At 37.8% G+C, this 20499-nt stretch overlaps 1 protein-coding gene across 1 annotated transcript in view; it reads right to left on the minus strand.

Annotated features, from left to right (window-relative positions):
* The window catches only part of SYN2 (synapsin II), a 210545-nt gene that overhangs the window by 50175 nt on the left and 139871 nt on the right, over window positions 1-20499 (minus strand). The window lies entirely within an intron of this gene.

Consider the following 20499-nt stretch of genomic DNA (forward strand, 5'->3'; position numbering starts at 1 on the left):
ACTCTTAACTCAACTAATAGATTATTGTGAGAGAGCCTCAAGCAAACCATGGTCTCTCCTTTACTCAGTTTACCCATCCATAAAATAACCCAATGCACTTTTTCACTCCTAGGTTTTGGGATTTTATAATATCCTACTTTGTCATTGGGCTACAAAAGAAGTCCAGAAGTAGGAATTTTCCCAATATGATTTCTGATAAAGACCAAGTTAGTACCACACATCTTTATACTTTCCTTATCTTCCCCATCACTCTGATTTTCTAGGTGGGTTCTACCCTTGGAATTTTAGTTTTTAAAGAAACTGTTATCGTTTTACCTCTTCATATTTATACCTCCAAAAAGTATTTGAGGCAATTAATAGTTTTTTTTTTTTAAAGATTTTATTTATTTATTTGACAGAGAGAGATCCCAGGAGACAGAGAGGCAGGCAGAGAGAGAGAGAGGGAAGCAGGCTCCCTGCTGAGCAGAGAGCCCGATGCGGGACTCGATCCCAGGACCCTGAGATCATGACCTGAGCCGAAGGCAGCGGCTTAACCCACTGAGCCACCCAGGTGCCCAAGGCAATTAATAGTTTAAAAGGCAGGTATAACCAACAAAGTAAGGATTAAAGGACAGTGAATGACAGAGCATTAATTATACCAGAAAAGAAATTTTAAAAGGTAGGAGGCTGAAGAAAGCTACTATAATTGAACACAAAACCTATTCTGTATTTCTGAATTTCAGTCAAGAAAACTAGTCAGGCCAGGTTACAGAGTACTTATTATCTTCCTATCTTCTCATGGATCTAAAGGAGTCTCACAAAGCATCAGGGACTTCAGAGTTCCTTGTAAGTGGACTGTGCTTATACTTATATTGATATTCATTCCTACTTTCCCTTAATATCCCCCTCCCCACCCTACCCCCCCGAAAGATTTTCTTACCTATCCACTTAGGCTAGTTCTCCATGTGAATAAAGGGCCTTTCTACGCTATACCTGTTAGCGAGGTTGTTCTTTCCCAGAGCTTGAAATTTCAAATTAGTATGCTACACTGGAGGTTTCCAAAAGACCCTCTCAAAATAAAGGGATAAACTAACATTTATTGGGCATAATACTCTAGGAATTGTGTGCAAGTTGCTTTCAAGAACATCTTATTTAATCCTAATAACAATTTATGATATAGGGAGAAAGGTCTTCATTTTTGAGATGAGGAAACCAAGACTCAGAGGAGAAAAATAGTGTATTCACAGTCAAATGATAACTTAGTGACAGAGACAGTATTCACACCCAAGTCTGAATCCAGTGATCCTGGGGCTGTACAGTCATCCCTCTCTGCTGATTCATTCTCTCCATCTTCACTCCCACCATTACGAAAACTGACTTGTCATGTGTGCTGCATTGCATGTTTTTTCCCCCATTTTCCTTCTTCCGCTCAAAAGGGACTTGATGTTGTGAGCACTAGTTCTACTACAAATACTTCCTATCCTGGTTCCTGTGAATTACCCAGGACGAGGCCAGGCTATTTCCTTTCCTCTCTGCTGGAACAGTCCGTTCTAGGAAGTTGTCATTTGTCCTATCCAAGTCCCTGGCCACCCTCAAATTGTTCCTCAGAGGCATTCAGCCATCCTGGAGCTGGATCACTGAAGCCTAGTCCCCAACCTTTGCCCCAATAACTCGCTAAGCTTCATCAGCTTGCTTCCAGAACTGTGTTCAACATTTATAGCTCAGCAAACCCCTCCACCTGTACCGTATCCCATCCCTTTGGCTACTGTTCTAACTGACTTATGGACTTAAATGATAATCTACACATGCCACTATCACTGCTCTGCAGATCTTAAACTCTGAAGGCCTTTATCCAGGACAATAAAAAGGAGAAATGGAGTAAATGACCCTGGAGGTTCTTTTCTTGAATTGATGAGGTATGTCTACCTTACCACCAGCAATGCTATTCTGATGCCTCCTCCTATCTTCCTGTCAAAATAGCTTTTGTTCTATGAGGTAAGTCTCAGAGACATTAACAATAACCTCTCATTCTATATGATACCTTGCACTTTCAAAGCACATTCCTTGCCTTACTGAAGCAGCCAGGGCAGACAGCAATGTTCGTTTGACCAATGGGGGAACTGAAAGCCTGAGCAGGGAAATAATATGCCCAAGCCACAGAAAAGTTCATAGGAGCTAAGCTTATAACTAAAAGTTTACAACTAGATGCTTATGTGTTGCCAAGTATTTTAATTCACTCACTTATTTTGTGAGTTTACAACACTGATATTAAAGTATATTTATAGATTCTGGCTGGATTTATCTGCCACTTCCTGCACCTGCCCATTGACCAAGTTGGCTAATGATACTGTTTGCATGCCTTCTCCCTGCCCCCACCTCTCCAATGATCTTAATGCCTTTTCCTTAAGGTAATTTGTCCTGTTGAAAATCTTAGTCTGTGTTTCCTGACTCCAGGTCACTGACCTCTGTTGGCTGAGCACAATCTTATGGAAAACGGGCTGAAGATGGCAGGCAGATGGGGCACAGAGCCTTCTTCTGGAGAATGAGCACATTTTCCTAGCTCTAGCCCTTAGAAATTTAGGTTCCAGGTATTTTCATGAAAAATTGTGTGATTTATAAGCAAGTGACCAAAGTACCTCCTGACACTAAGAGAGCACTATTTGGAGGCATCGTGTTAGAATCCAGGAGAGCTGTGGATCACAGGGCTCTGAAATCATAGTCTGGGTAGGGATCCTAGAAGTACCCGTCCCTGGCTCTGTGATCTTAGGCAAGTGGCTTAAATTAAAAAAAAAAAAAAAAAAGTATGTCATATGGTGAAATCAATCAATCTACCTTAAAAAGTATACAAAAGAATAAGATAAAAAATAAGTTTCTCTTTTCCCATTTCTTTTTCATCACATATAATCCCCATTATCAGTTGCAGGCCTATCCTTCCAGTGTGGGGAAAATGTCTGCACACATATATGCTTCAAACATACATGTAGCATCATGCTACATAAACTCTTCTTTTTGAATCTTGATTTTTATTGCACTCAAAAATACATCTTAGTAATATGCTTTCAGCATATACTGATGGACTTCTTTCTTTTTAATAGTTGCATGAAATTGCATTTGAACGTCATACAGTAATTTCATCATATATATTGGTAAGTACTTAGATTTCCAGTTTTTGGGTTGTTTTTACCATTATAAACAGCGCAATAATGGCTAACATTTAAGAACATATCCATAGGAGGGAATCCTGAGTGGTACAGTCAGTTAAGTATTTGATTCTTGGTTTCGGCTCAGGTCACGATCTTGAGGTCCTGAGATCGAGACCCACACTGGGCTCCATGGTGAGTATGGAGTCCACTTTCTCTCTCCCTCTGCCCCTTCCTCTCTTCTCTAAAACAAACAAATAAATCTTAAAAAAATATATATCCGGGGTGCCTAGGTGGCTCAGCTGGTTAAGCATCTGCCTTTGGGTTAGATAATGAGGTCCTGGGATGGAGTCCCATATCGGGCTCCCTGCTCAGCAGGGATCTTGTTTCTCCCTCTCCCTCGGCTGCTCCTCCTGCTTGTGCTCTCTCTCTCTCTCTCTCTCTCAAATAAAGAAATAAAATCTTTAAAAATAAATAAAGAAATAAATAAATGTATATATATCTCCATAGGAAAAAAAGAATATATCCATGGGATAAATAACTTACCTTTTCCAAATATACTGAGATATAATTGACAAAACTGTATATATTTAAAGTGTGCATCATGATTACTTAATATACCTGTATTTTGTGAAATGGGATTACCACACTCAAGTTAGTTAACACATCTATCAACTTGCATAGTTATATTTTATGTGTGTGTGGTGAGAACACAGAAGATCTATTTTCTTAGAAAATTTCAAGTATACAATATAGTATTATTAACTATAGTCACCATGTTGTATATTAGAAAGATAAACAATTTATTGGAGAATTGCTGGTTCAAGGAACAGACACAGTTACAGTTCTTACTTATATTGCCACACTGCCCACCCCCACACCCCCCCAGTAAGGAAAACACAGCACTCTTTCTCAGTGTTTGAAAGTTTGGGAAAATGACTTCCTCTCCCTTAGTTCCCTTCTCCCTTGCCCCAATCCCCACAGTTTCTTGCATAAACTGGACACAGAGAAGGACATTCTGACTGGCGGTCTTGTCAAATCAGCCCCAATTCACCTTCTTTGCTCAATCCTAAACAGAACCCAAGATGTACATCCTTAAACCACAGACTAAAAATATCTATGGTGCCTGTGTTGTCAATTTCCCCCTATTGTAACATTTTCTTAACAAGCCTAGCAGCTGAGGATCTATGTGAGTTTAATGGCTTACAGCTTCCTTGATGGGCCAGGCAATGAACCATCTCACCTTATTGCTAAAATGAGTAGAGGCTTCTAGATTTAACTCTTCTTACTCAAGGCAACGAATATACTCACCAATTCCTATCCAACTAGGGCTTGTGAGGCTGAGCACCACAATTTCAGACACTTCTCTTCTAAGGCTCCCGCAAAACTTGGGCAAGCCCAACTTGAAATCTTCCTGTTTTATGCATGGGATAATGGAGAAAGGTCTAGAAATAGGAGCCAGTAAAGTTGGGTTCAGGCATAGTTCTGTCACTTTTCAACTGTGTGACTTTGGGCAAGTAATTACCTCTCTCAGCCTTCGTTTCCTCTGTATAAAATAAGGTTAATAATAATTGTAATACTAATAGCAAGCATTCACTATGCACTAGCCACTATTCTAAGTATTTTATGTATTTTAGCTCATTTATAAATACCTTAATCACAGGTTGTTGCGAATACTTAATAAAGCCAGATGAAAATAACTGACATGAAAGTGTTCTAGAAACTCTGAGATGCTATGCAAATATGAAGTACTATTAGGAAAATGCAACAAACATTTATGTACCAGGTATTATTACTGTTTTATGATTATCACAGCCAACATAGCCTCTCCCCTTCTGAACTTTAATCCCATTTATTGTCCACTCATGATATTGTTCACTCATGATGCTCATAGCATCATCATCTGATACCAACTTTCAGACTCAGTTGTCCAATAATCTGGGATGCCCCTCCCCCACTCTCAGCCTCACACAACTGAAATATGTAATAATTCTTGGAGTAAAGACCACCCATATGTGAGCCCTGGATTTTCCAGAACATTTTAAATAACAATTTTGTCCTGTTGTCAGGCTATGTGATCTGAGCTAATGCCTATACAAAATTGTATCTATAAATTTCCAACTCCGTCACTGAGCTATTTACTTTCCTAGATTCACAATCAGGGCTTGCTTATTGACTGGAGATGTTAGGAGTGATGGTTTTGGCTGAACAAATGTAGAAAATCAGAAGAGCCACCTTCAGGACTGAGCAGACTGAGCCTGTCTCTGCAGGTCTAACCTCTCTTCTCACATGTGGACATCCGAGGATGTCATGTGATAACTGGTTCTCAGTCTCCATCCACACTGGAACTAAAGAACCTAAAAACAGCTTACACTGTAAATCCTCTCTAGGTGCCTGAGGTTTGTATAAAAATCAAAACTCAAGGTAGAATATGAAGGCACTAACAAGCATTCTTAGAGCTCTGGAACCAGTCTAGCACCTAGTAAATGCCTGGCACTGGTCTGGATACTTATCTTTAAGACGGTGCTATTTCTGGCACTCACTGTCTTACTGGCCTCGTTCCTTCAATCAAGCATCTTTAGGCATCAAGAAGTTAGAAAGTAAGCTAGGAATACTAGAGAATTCCTATTTCCCACCCAATGGTAAAATTAGGCCTGCTGGTCTTGAGGCGAGTTTGTGAGGGCCTGCCGCCACCCACTGGCAAGATGTATACTACGTACATGCTGTGGTCCCAGCTCACCGCTTAGCCCTTTGAAGAGGCACCAACCCCACCGGCCCAGGAATATCCCTCCAGGGGCTTATTTGCCACTTTGACAAACGATGCCTGAAAATCCATTGTTTCTCCTAGAAAGTGTGTGCTCATACACCCCAAGTTAGATACTTAGCTTTTTGCAATATCTAGAAAGAAACGTTGTGACTTGTCAGTAAATTCAGCAACAATTTACTGAGTATCCAATGGTAAGTGCTAGAACTGTAGAAACTCATTAGCAGTTGCCAAGTAGAGAAAGCACATTCTAGAAAAGGAGAATGCTATTCACTACCAATACGGGTTATTACTAAGGTCCCTTGCAACTCTTAAGATTTATAACTAATATTCACAGTCCCACCTTTGAATTTTTCTTTAAAAAATATTTAAAGCACACAACTAAAACAACACAAGTTTCATGTAGATCAGAAACATGTACAGTGAAAAGTAAGTTTCCTGTACCTTCAAGAAGCTCATAAGGTTAGTAGAGAACAGAAGCATGAATAAAAGGTGTATGTGTAAATACAGGGAATAAGCTGTAGCAGGATTATAAATCAGGAACTTTAGGAGCTCAAAGGAGGAAGTTCTCTTGCTTAAGGAGCTGGGTCTTAAAGAATGAATAGGAATTTGCCACATGAGAAGAAGAAGCAGAATTGAATGGCTGAGTGTAAAGCAACAGAGGCTACTTGAGCACAGAACACTGCAGGGAAGGACACAACAGGCTGGGCAGTGGGAGCTGCAGGTCCCAAGAAAGGGAAGTATTGAACTGGCAAAGGGTTCAGATGTCAGGGTGAATAGTTGGGACTTAATATCTAGCTTCCAAAAGATTTTTTTAAACACTTTTTATTGTGAAAAAACTACCTGCGATAGTTACCAACATTTTGCCAATCTTTTTCATCTATCGCCATCACTGTTGTTGAGACTATTGTCTGAGCATTTTAAAACAAACCCCAAATATTATGTTATTCTTCTATAAAATTTTAAGTACTATCTCTAACTGCTGTTGGTTTATTTTTTTTTTTAAGATTTTATTTATTTATTTGACAGAGAGAGATCACAAGTAGGCAGAGAGGCAGGCAGAGAGAGAGAGAGGAGGAAGCAGGCTCCCCGCTGAGCAAAGAGCCTGATGCGGGACTCGATCCCAGGACCCTGAGATCATGACCTGAGCCGAAGGCAGCGGTTTAACCCACTGAGCCACCCAGGCGCCCAGTTTATTTTTTTAATGTAACATAATATATATAAAAAAATTTACCATTTTAAGTCTAAAATTCAATGGCATTAGATACATTCACATTGTTGTGAAATCATCACCACTACTTCCAAAACTTTTTCATCCTCCAAAACAGAAACTCTGTAGCCATTATGCAATAAGCGCCCATCTTACCCACGGTCCAGTCCCTGGTAACCTCTAATCTACTTTCCATCTATGAATCTGCCTATCTTAGAGTAATGACTTTATAATACTTATTATTTAATAATTAATAGTAATTTTAAACATCTTTACTGAGTCTATATTAAAATTTCCCCAACTGTCTCCAGAATACCATAAAAAATATTAAGTAGAGGGTGACATGATCAGTTGTGCCTAAAATGTGAGAGACCATCTTAGCTGGAATGTGGGAAAGATTGGAAGGATTAAACTAGAGATCATTTGAGATCATTTGGGAAGCTGGTGCAGTAACCAGATTTCAGAATTTGGTTTTACTGGTACATAACAAACTGATAGCTACTACACAGCAATCATCTGACAACTCAATTGATCCTTTGATTGATTAGGCCTCAGAACTTTGTAGCTGGCTGGAAAATGACAGTTATTTTAAAAGATATTAGCAAAAAGGATTTAATGAAGTCATAGAAAGTGGTATAAGACTTTTACTAAAGATGTTCTGGAACAGAGACATAAATGAGACCTATATTAGTCAGGTAGGGCCTCGACATTGGTAAAGGGGTTCTTAACTTTAATCTAGACTTGCTTTCTAATTCATGAACCATAAAACTTTCTTTCAATGTGTGGAGAAATGTCTGTTATGAATAACTGATTTAGGAATAAGAAGCAACCAACAGGAATAAGTGAACACTTTTCTGGATAAAGAGTTCTGTGGCTACTCCTTAATATCATTAATTCAGTGATTAAGCTGTTCAATCAAATGCCCTACAAGTGAGGCACTTCTTAGGTAGAAAGCAAGCTGCATGGTGTCTTAGTTAACATTCATACAAATGATATGGAAGAGAGTACAGGGGAAACTGCCAAGTTTGCAGATGGCATTCAGCTCTTTCAGGGATTAAAATGCCAAGCTGATTAGGGATAAACTGAAAGAAGATGTGGACGTGGGCAGAAAAGTGGCAGAGGAGTTTTAATGTGACTAAGTGTAAGAAAACACATTCAAGGGAAATGATTTTATCACAGGATCACCCAGTAAAGAAAAATGAAAGGAAAAAAAGACACCAGTTCTGTATGTCGTCACAGACAAAACCTAAAAAGATTGTGAAAGGTTAAAAAATGTTGGGTATCATCAGAAAGTTTATTAGAAACCCAACATAAAGGCTTTCTTACACTCTGACCTAGTCTTGTACAAGCTGTAGGACTTTCATATTTCTGACCGAGCGTGTTATGTCCACTTACCTAAAAACAAATGATACAGTGAAAGTAAAAATGGCCCAGGGAAAAATGGAACAAAATGTGCATGCTCGGATTTTGGGAAAGGCTGAAGAAGACACTATTTCTTAGTTGAAATAGTGTCTTCTTCAGTCTTTAAAGGTAAAGATCCAAAGGGGACAGACATGAATAAGGGAGGGAAAGAGAACACTGAATGACCACATATGTCATTCATCCCAAATAATCTATTAATCTTACGAAATTTCATGCCTTATAGGGAAGTCATCGTAATGTTACTGGTTTATAGTAAAATAAGGCTTAGCTAAACTAAGTGACTTGCTTAAAGGTAGCAATTAATAGGTGGCAGAGCTAGTAAAATTAAATTTCAGGGCTTCTGATGATCAAATTTAGAGACTGTTTACTTTCTCAGATGGGGATTGTGCACTATTCATTTTTGTATTCCCAATACTTGTCATATTATTTGACACATGGTGGATGCCCAGGCAATGTTTATGGAGTTAATGAATTGAATATAGCTAGACATTTGGAAGTTAATATCGGAGAGTTCAGCCATGCTCATTGTGAAAGAGTCCTGGGCTTGTAGGTTTCTGAGGATACCTACATAGTCCATTTCTCCGGAGTTTATGTTACTCCCTCAGGTTATTTGTGGGAAGACTTTAATAGCCTTAGGAGGCAGATGAGACCCCTTAAGAAAAACAGCAATCTCAAAGCTCTGAAAATGACTAATTTCTGAGTAAACACCCCAGTTGTGACTTGATTTAGAAACACCAAATCATTTTTTCTGAGATTTTTCTGAAGATCTCTATTTTGGGGAATAATTAAATGATCCAGTATAGCCAGATAACAAGATTATCAAGTGCAGAAAAAAAAAAAAGGAATCCTGTAACTTAGAACACATGATGGGAAGATTAGATGCATTTGTCTGTAATTATAGCAGAGCTACAGAACAGAATGCTTTGGAGTCATGGGACAGATTCTCTTTCCATGACTGGCTTATAAAATTAAATCAGGCTGATTTGATTTTGGAGCAAAATGGGTCAGTTTTGAAGTTTGCTTTAGAGAAACATTAAGCAAATATAATTTTTAAAATATATGGATTTATTTTATGCTAGATAAACACGATTTCTAGCATTGACATATCTCTAAATTTAATTCCAGTGTAGGGTCACAAATCATACCCACAATCATGACTACCATCAAAGACGCACATTCCCATCCATTTTTAGCAGACTAGATACAGAAGAATGTTCTTTATAACTGGTCCCACCCTTCTATTTCTAATTTATCTCCTATTATTTCCCTCATCCAAGATAGCTGCAAAGTTTTTGTATGACTTAGAAAAAGTCATACAAAGTCTCCTTCCTCCAGATGGATACACTCCTGTACTGTGGTACTTAACTTGACAAAAAGAACATGGGGCTGAGTTTCATTCCCCACTAGTTTCCTCATTCAAATGCCCTTGTCTGGTGAAAAGCCTGCACAAGCATATGTAGGAGCACTGTCCAACCACCATTCAGACACTGAATGGTACTACAACATCAATCTGCCATTAAGACATTGTTTCCCAACTACCTCTAATCAAACTGCTGCCTCTGTGCTTTGGTCTGCTTAGAAATCACCCCTTTCGGGGTGCCTGGGTGGCTCAGTTGGCTGAATGTCCAACTCTTGGTTTCTGCTCAGGGCTGTGATCTCAGGGTTGTGAGATCAAGCTATGTTGGGCTCTGCAGGCAGCTTGGATTCTGCTTGGGATTCTCTTCCTCCCCCACTTCTCCTCCCCTCACTTCTGTGCTCTCTCTCTGAAATAAAGAAATAGAATCTTCAAAAAAAAAAAAAAAAAAGAAAGAAATCACCCTTTTCTCACAATAGCCAAGATATGGAAACAACCTAAATGTCCACTGATGGGCAAATGGATAAAGGAAATGTAATGTATACATAAAATGGAATATTTATTCGGCCTTTAAAAAGGTAATCCTGCCATTTGCAACATGGATGAACCTAGAGGACATTATGCTAAGTAAAATAAGCCATACACAGGTAAAAACTGCATGATCTCACTTACATGTGGAATATAAAATTGTCAAACTCAGAAGCCAAGAGTAGAATGGTGGCTGCCAGGGGCTTGAGAGGGAAAAATGAGATGTTGGTCAAAAACTCCAAAGTTTCAGTAGGTAAGATAAATGAGTTTTGGAGATCTAAAACTCATTATGGTAACAACGCTTTATTATATACTTGAAGCCTGTGGAGAATTCACTTTTTTAAGATTTTATTTATTTATTTGAGAGAGTAAGCAAACGAGCGAGAGAGCACAAGTGTTGGGGAGAGAGGCAGAGGGAGAAGGAGAAGCAGACTCCCCAAGTGAGCAGGGGGAGCCACTCTCAGGGCTCAATCCCAGGACCCTGGAATCATGTGAACCGAAGGAGATGCTTAACCAACTGAGCCACCCAGGTGCCCAAAATCTGCTGAGAGTTCTTAACACACACACACACACACACACACACACAGAGTAATCTCAAAGGATATTTATGCATCTATTGGGATCATAATGTTTTTCTTATTACACTTGCTGCTGTGGTGAGTTACAGTGACAGATACTCAAATGTTACATGAACTTTGAGTTCCTGGGATGAACCCCATTGGGTCATCATGCATGATCCTTTTTATATATCATTGGATCCAATTCACTAAAATGTTGTTAAGTATTGTTGAATCTATGTTTACTGGGGACTTTGATTTGTGACTTTGGTTTGGTGTCAGAGTAATAATGATGACTTCACAGAATGAGTTGGGGAGTAAGAGTGTTTGTGGAATTTGTATTATCTCTACCAAAAATTTTAGGATCTAAGAATCTAAGAATAAGTTACTTTATTATATAATGTCCTTTTTCATAACTAATTAGATTCTATTAATATGTTACTAAGAATGACTGCATCTAAATTTGTAAGTGGAATGAGACAAATAATTTTCTCTTTGCTCTTAGCCAAATTATTGTTAAGTTTATTTTAGCCTCAACCAAACTGGATGGGCAGTCTCCTGTTTTCTTTTTTGGTACAAATTTTATGAATTATCTTTGCAGGTATCCTATTAAGGACCACTTGAAAAATAATGTTAAAAAAAGAGAAAGAAATCCCCTCTCCTCATTCTTCAAAGTCCAAAACAAGTTCTGCCTCCCTTATGAATCTTCCCTGTCTTCCTCTCCAATGGTGGTTTTTCTTCCCTCTGAAAGCTCTGTCTGAAACCCATTCACTTGTCACATTAGAAAGACACAGCTTTGTATAATCCACTGATTTTTCATTTAAGTATGCCTTTTCCTACTGTATCAGTATCTTCTGATCTACTGTATCTTCTGAAGGTGCATACTGTTTATATTTCTTTCCTACTCCCCAACCACTCTCTCTCACACTCACATCAGCCTTAACCAAAGCCTGGTTGGGATAGTTAATTTCATCTGTCAATTTGATAGGACCACAGGTGTCCAGATATTTGGCTAAACATTATTCTGGGTATGTCTGTGAAGGTGTTCCTGGATGATATTAACATTTGAGTCAGAACTGAGTAAAGTAGATTGCCCTCCCCAATGTAAGTGCACCTAATCTGATCCACTGAACACCTGAATAGAATAAAAGATGGTGGGGATGCCTGGATGGCTCAGTAGGTTAAGCATCTGCCATCAGCTCAGGTCACGATCCCGTGGCCCTGGGATCAAGCCCCACATTGGGCTCCTTGCTCAGCAAGGGTCCTGCTTCTCCCTCTTCCTCTGCCTGCTGCTCCCCCTGCTTGTGCACACACACACACTCTCTCTCTGTGTCAAATAAATAAAATCTAGAAAGAAAGGAAGGTAGGAATGAAAGATAGATAGATGGAGATGGAGTAAGGAAGAATTCACTGTCTCTGCCTGTCTTCGAGCTAGGGCATCAGTCTTCTGCCTTTGGACTCAGACTGAAACTTATACCATCAGTTTTCTTCATGCTTGGGCCTTCAGACTTGGACTGGAACTCTCCAGGGTATCCAGTTTGTTGACAGATCTTGGGACTTCTCAGTTTCCATCAATGTGTGAGTGAACTCTTTATAATAAATCTCTTTATCTACTTACCCACCTACGTATCCCTCTATATACTCACTCTACTGATCTACAGATAAATATATATAGAAATAATGTATAGAAATATATATTATCTATTGTCTATGTAGTTATTTCCTATTTATGTTATCTATATGTAGATATAGTTACATAGACAGAGATATCTATCTCCTTGGACTGCTGAAGCAAAATTCCATAGACTGGGTGCTTAAACAATAGACATTTTTGCTGAGAAGTCTAGATCAAGGCATAGCCTATTCAGTAAGACCCTCTTCCTAGTTTGCAGAGACCCACCTTCTAGCTGTGTTCTTATAGTGGTGTTCTCATATGGTAGAGAGAGAGTACACTCTGTTCTTGTTTTTGTTTTTTTTAAAGATTTTATTTATTTATTAGAGAGAGAGAGAGCAAGAGCAGGGGGAGGTGCGGGGTGGGGGAGAGGGAGAAGGAAAGGCAGAGGGAGAACCAAAGGGAGAAGGAGAAGCAGACTCCCTGCTGAGCGGGGAGCCCACACCAGGTTTGATTCCAGGACCCAGGGATCATGCCATGAGTGAAAGGCAGATGCTTAACTGACTGAGCCACCGGGCATCCCTGTTTTCTTCTTATAAAGACATTAATCCTAGCACGGGGGCTTCATCTTCATGACCTCATCCAAACCTAACTACCCCCCAAAGGCCCCATCTTCAAATACCATCACACTGAAAGTTAGAACTTCATCGTATGAATTTGGAAGGGGGTGGATGGGTGGGGGACATGGGACACACACACACATTCCATCCTATAACAAAATCTTTAATAAAGACCTGTTGCTTGATTCCTGGCAGAGGACATCCACCCATCTGAAACTTGAGGGAATGTGGAACCACAATACATAAAATAGTATCATATAAGAATACACAGTACTGAGTGTCTAGGTGGCTCAGTGGGTTAAGCCTCTGCCTTCAGCTCAGGTCATGATCTCAGGGTCCTGGGATCGAGTCCCATATCTGCTCTCTGCTCAGCAGGGAGCCTACTTTCCCTTCTCTCTCTGCTTGCCTCTCTGCCTACTTGTGATCTCTGTCTGTCAAAAAAAAAAAAAAAAAAAAAAGGAATACACAATACTATATGTTCATCAATGTCAAAAGCAAATAGCCATTTACAACTTTCAGCTGAAATATATACTTCCTGAATCACAAAGAAGAAAGAGTACCTTTTCCACTGTGTTACAAAGAAACGAGTTATTCATGCCAACTCAGAAATTTTGCATTTCAGTCAGTTGCCAAGTGGTACGGCTCAGTTGAAAAAGCATGGATTTTAAAGCCAGAGTAACCTGCGTTTAAGTCAGATCCTCAATTTACTACCCGAATTTGGGCTCTTTATTTCTCTGTATCTTTACCTATTGGATAAAGATAATACCTATTTCTAAAGTTTGTTAGATTTAAATGACCCTGCCTTTAATGTGTTCCTCAAACATGCTAAATTTATCATCTCTTTTGGGCTTTTGCACTTGTTGCAGGATATTTCCTTCCCCTAGATCTTTGCACATTCTGTTGCTTCTTACTATCTGAATCTCAGTTTATGCATCACCTCCTCAGTTATGTTTTTCTAGATTACCTGAGCTCCCTCCCAGTTATTCTGTCTTCATTATCTTCAAAGACATTATTTTTATTAAAAAATTTCCTTGAGGGGTGCCTGGGTGGCTCAGTCAGTTGAGTGTCCAGTGTTTGGTTTTGGGTCAGATCATGATCTCATGGGTTGTGGGATGGAGCCTAGAGTTAGGCTCTGTGCTCAGTGGGAAGCCTGCTTAAGGATTCTCTCCCTTTGCCCCTCCCCCAACTCTCTCCAATAAATAAATAAATCTTGTTAAAAAATAATTTCCTTGACTATTTATTTATTATATACCTCTGCAATCAAAATGTAAGTTACATGACAACAGTGACCTTGCTGTCATGGTACCACTGTGTCAATCCCATGTCCAGTTCTCTTATAATATCTGGTACATGCTAGGTGCCAGATAATATTTGTCAAATGACTATAAGTATGTAAAGCACCCATTCACACATTGTAGGTACTTTTCTTCCCCCTTTCTATATAAAAATCACTGGGTTAAACAATGTACTTGCGTGAGTCCTTTGAAATGGAGAGCATTTCAACAAAATGGATCCTTTGTTTGAATGTTGATCAGGCATTTATAATTATTGACAGAAATATGGTCATAACTCTGTTTGATGAGACCATCCTCTGTCTTAATGATCTAATTTAGGTACAAATCAACACACTAGTTATTTATAAAACTTATTAATATTATTATTAATATTAGTATTGGTATTAATATTATATTACTAAGACAATATACTAGTGTTTATAAGACTTTACTCTCATATGAGACTTTAATAACTTAATAACTCAGCCTTCCAAAAGGGAAAATTTTGTTTAGAGGCCTTTTATTTAGGAGGAAACAGAGGCCCAGAGAGGGGAAACACTTGACTAATTCAAGGTCATACACTGAGTTTGAGGTAGACTGCATTCCCTTTCCATTCCACCATGCTGCCCCCTTACAGCAAGAAAGGCAACTCTTCCCAAAATCAAGGAACACTGGAATTGAACAGAGATCCCTAAGTGACATTATAAGATGTGGAAACTAAGGACTTGAGTCCATTTAGAGTGTTTGTGAAATTATGATATAGAATATCAACAGCTATGCATTACAGAAGCGTAAGTTTTACTTATTTTTCTCACTTTACTGATACATTGATTCTGTTTGTGATACTGCATAACAGTTCATACAGCAAATTGCCGGAAGGAAATAAGAAAAGAGCTCTCTTCATTCTGTTATCATTAGCAAAGGAGGTTTGACCCTCATTTCCTGGTCCAAGTAAAAACTGCCATGGCTGGTATTTTCAGCCTACTCACCACAATGGCTCAGTAGAAACATCCCTGTACCTCAAGGCAACAATACTTTAGATTTCCAAATCCAAACCCAGGTGGCACATTCCATTCTACAATTTTCCAACTGGCACCAATTCAGGGGGAGATATTACTCACCAGAATAGTTATTAACAACTGAATTTTGGCAGGTTTGTGAGAATAACTGGCACTGTCCTAGAAGAGATATGCCATAGGTTTCCAGATGCACCCAAGTTTAGCAACATGGAACCACACATAGTCTGAATGGAAAAATGGACGTTAAATTTTAAATGGTATCCTCTCATTTATATAGGGAAAGAAACTGAGGCTTAAAGAGGAACAGTGACCAAGGTCATGTGGTAGGAAACCCATGGAAGGTAATTATGCTCACTACTATATCACCAGTGTACAAAAGAACCCTGTGGGAATGGTCATCACTTCTCAATTCAATGCTCTTCTTGTTATACCAAGTTTTGTCCAGAATGGACCTGGATAGACGTTTATGCCTTGGTATAGCAGTGGAAAGATATAGGATATTGTTCTGGCTCTCTTCTCCTCAATGAATTTGTCCATACTTTCAGCCACCTCTCATGATTCATTGAAATGCTCCTCACATTTAACAAGTCCAAAGGAGTAGTTTTAAAAATCAACTCAAACTGATTAAAAACCCAGTTCATTTTTACTTAGCACTAGATACATTCCTTTGAAAAGGAGTTTATTATTCAGGGCTATTGTAATGAAATATATTCTATAAACCCTTAAAAATATTCTCATCATTCATTCAACAAAGATTTATTAGATTAGGTATCTACTATTCGTCCAACAATATGCAAAGCACTGGGTAGGGTGTAGGGAAAGGAAAGACTATAGACCTCACTCAGCTCTGGCACAAAGAATAAAAATTACTGTTAACAGCAATAGAGTAGATTATTTACCACAGAGCCCAAGCACCAGAATTATCTTAACTAGAGTAAAATTAATAATAGCTAATATTTATTAAGTACTTAGTAAGCAGTAGTTACTGTGCTGACTTTATATACTCTATGAATAAATGCTCATATCAATCATTGAAGGTAGATAACATTATCTCCCAATCTTAACAGATAACTAAGGCACAGAGAGATTAATTTGTTTAAGTCATACAACTACTGAGTGGTGGATTCAGGGTATATGACTATGATTGCAGAGCAGATCTTATTAACTACTTCACAGGACTTCTAAAATATGAAATTATTCAAAAAGAATTTTAAAGAGTAGTCACTTCTGAAAATTTCACAATTTACTAATAATTTTCTAAGATATTCACTTTTTAAAAAAGGATTTTTTGAGAGAGAGCAAGCACAAGCTGGAGGGAGGGGCAGAGGGAGAAGCAGACCCCCTGCTGAGCAGGAAATTGACAAGGGGCACAACATGGGGTTTAACATGAGGCTCCATGTGGGGCTCAATCTCAAGCTGAAGGCAGACATTGAATTGAATGAGCCATGCAGGTGCCCCTAAGATACTCACTTTTATGCATCCTTTTAAAACTTGTACTTTTGACGAAATAAAATTTTGCAATAAAAACAATTGAACATAAGAATTTCTATTATTTTAAAATCTTTTCCTAAGAAGTATGACTTTTGTAATAAAAACACAGCTTTAAAAATAGATACTTATACAGAACAGTAAAGACAACCAACACCTTTAGATACAATTTGGTAACTTTCTCACTAATAATCAACCATTATAAATATTAATTCTTTCTTTCCATGGCAGATTTCAAAGGAAATACTTGTCTTCATCAGGCTTCTACATAATTCTACAATTCTTGAAATGAAATATTTCAGTTTCTTTTTATTTTTCTCATTACTTTTTTTTTTCAGTTTCTTTTTAGTTATGACATATACACTTTAAAAAATCCTTTATTTCTTTCATCACACCTTACATGATAAAATATCTCTTTAAAATTCCTTGTGCTCATTGGGGATTTGTTTTTTGATGGATATAGATATTCAATTTTACAAGCTAAAATTGTTCTGGAGATTGGTTGTACAACAATGTGAATATACTTAACACTCCTGAACTGCACACTTAAAAATGGTTTAGATAGTAAATTTTATGTTATGTGTATTTTATGACAATTAAAAATAAAAATTCCTTGTGCTCTTTTGGAGCTAAGATATTTAACCTTTAAAGATATTGTTAATTTAGAACAGATAAAGTCCTAAACATTCTGTATGATTTTCTGTTTGTCCTATAATAGAGAAAAGAGTGATAAATTCTGACTATAGCGTGAATGGGAGAAATTTTGTATAGTTAGAAATTCATCTAAATTACACTTTCTTTATATGTAAATATGGCAATTCAATAAGATGGTTTCTAAAGGAATTTTCAGATTCTGACAGCACAGGAATTTAAACAATTAGGATTTCAACGTGTGATGCAGAAAAGGCATTTCAGGGGCGCCTGGGTGACTCAGGTCATGGGATCTCAGGGTCCTGGGATCGAGTCCCGCATCGGGCTCTCTGCTCAGTGGGGAGCCTGCTTCCTCCTCCTCTCTCTCTGCCTGCCTCTCTGCCTACTTGTAATCTCTCTCTGTCAAATAAATAAATAAAATCTTAAAAAAAAAAAAAGAAAGGGCATTTCAAGTAGAGAATTGGCTTAAACAAAAGTATTATAGCATGAAAGTGTAATTCACAAAACCTGCTAAGTGGTTGTGTGGTTATGATATAATATAGGATTATGCATATGTCAGAGAGGAAGTGCAGGGCATAGGGATAGGCTGAAAGGAAGGATGGAGCCAGTTCCTTACTTCCTGGTTTGCCAATGGTCAGGAGAGCGGCCTCTGAAGACTGTGAATCAAATAATTTGGAATTTGGGTAATGATGAAACAGACACCTTGATAGTACTGTCTTGAAGGGAGGTTTCTCCCTGAATATTGTTTATATCCCAGATTCCAGCTTCTGTATTTTGGGGATTTTCCCAAAGTTTCCTACACTTCCCATGTGTAGGAAGCTTAAAACTAGATCAACAAATTCCACTTCCCACCCCAATGTAAGGATGGATTCTACAATGTTCATAACAAGGGAACTCAGAAAAATTACCATTTTTCAGGGTTTTGTTTTTGTTTTCATTTTCAGTCAGTTGATTTTTAAACTGAACCAAATATTGGGGTTTGCTGTTTGGTTTTGGCTCTGCCCACATAAAACCAGTCTGTTCCTTTTTTGTACATGTCTGCCTTGTTGGGGACAGTGAAAAGGCCTTCTTGAGTCTTCATATCTTCAAGCTACACTGCCACTATTTTCTCTCAAACAGCGTCACCCTGAAGCCTCCTCTTTGATGCTCCAGTTTATGTTGTAAGGGCATGATGACTAGAACCTAATGAAATCTTCTGGATTGGTCAGATCAAACCTGAGCTAAACAACAAATATTGGAAGTTAGACAAATCTGAGATTTTGTTCAATGCTGTTTTCTCTTGGCAAATTACCACTTAAAGAAAAAATGATTTTGGAAAAATGCCAAGTCAGTGTATTTTTTTAAAGTTACACATTTTAATCAGTCACAGTGGTATCTGTCTAAATTTCTGCCATCATTTTATCTCATGCCTTACAGTGAGAAAAATAAACTTAACTAGAATTAGTTATACACATAATTACACACTTTTCTAAGGTTATACACATTTCTGCAAATTTAAGTTCACTATTTGCCTAAATGAAGAAAGATTTCAGCACACAGAAATATTTTAAAACTGCTATGACAAATATTTGTTTATCTCACTACCAAGCTTTGTCAATCTTAATATTTTTCTGTTTTTCTCAGATTAAAAAAAAAAGAAATACAAGATTTGCTGTTGAAATTTCTTGCACCTTCCTCCTCAGTTTCATTCCCTTACCTCCCCAGGAATAACTATTCTGAATTCATTTGTATTAATTCCATATACATATTTATACAGTTTTACTACATGTATATACTATACATAGTACTCTTTTGCCTGTTTGGGGGCTTTATATAAGTGGTACTATTTTCTATCTACCTGCCTTCGAGCAGCATTTTTACACTCAATGTTGCAATTTTTACATATACTCATGATAATACATAAAAAATGCTGGTTCATTTACTTTCATTGTTTGAATATATCAAATTTATTTTAACTTTTTCCCCAATGATGGACAACTGGGTTATTCTGAATGTTTGCTATTACAAAGTATGCAGAATTCATCTTTCTTGTATGGGGTCCCTGGTGCAAGTCTGGCAATTATCCCTTTAATTAATTATCCCTTTAATAGTCCGACAATTGCACATTTTATTTCTATTGTGTGGTTACCCTCAACTCTTCTTTTAACATGCATACTTTACTTTTAAAGTATGAATTTAATCAGTAGCTCTCCTATCCTTCCAAATTTTAGTGTGCTTTAACCCTGATCACTCCTCTTTTCTCTTTACTCCCCTCCCATGTCACTTATCACTATTGCCCAGTATTTCAATTTCACTTTATTTTCATACTCCCTAAATTAGTCATTATTTTTGTTGTTATTTCATACTGTAAAGTTGTTCTATTGTTTTTTGATTTACTCATTTGTTTGTCAATTTCTCTGCTCACTGTTGCTTTTCTCATGTTACTACTTCCTTCTTATTTTCTCCTTCCTGAACAATATTCATTTTGAGTACTCCTTTCAGAAATGGTCTCTGAGTTGTAAACTTGATGTCTTTATCTGTCTAAATTTATTTCCATTTTACCCTTACTCTTGAATTAAGGTTTAAGTAGGTGGAAAATTCTAGATTGTGTGGGTTTTTTACTCCCTCTAAGCTTTTGAGGACATTACTCCTTTGTTTATTTTGTTACTATTCTCAGTTTGCAATTTCTAGTAGGTTATCTCTTCTATCTTTGGATGCCCTGAAGATCTGCCTTTTGTCTTTGCAGTTATGCAGTTTCACTAAAGAATGTTTAGAAGTGGCTTTATTGTAATTTATCCTTTGGAATTCAAAGACCTAATTGAGATCTTTCATCAATTTTGGAAAAATATCAACCATTACTTCTGAACATTGCCTCTTTCCATTTTCTCCTTCTAAAACTATT

The sequence above is a fragment of the Mustela nivalis genome (genome assembly GCF_964662115.1).
Source record: "Mustela nivalis genome assembly, chromosome: 1".
Classification (NCBI taxonomy): domain Eukaryota; kingdom Metazoa; phylum Chordata; class Mammalia; order Carnivora; family Mustelidae; genus Mustela; species Mustela nivalis.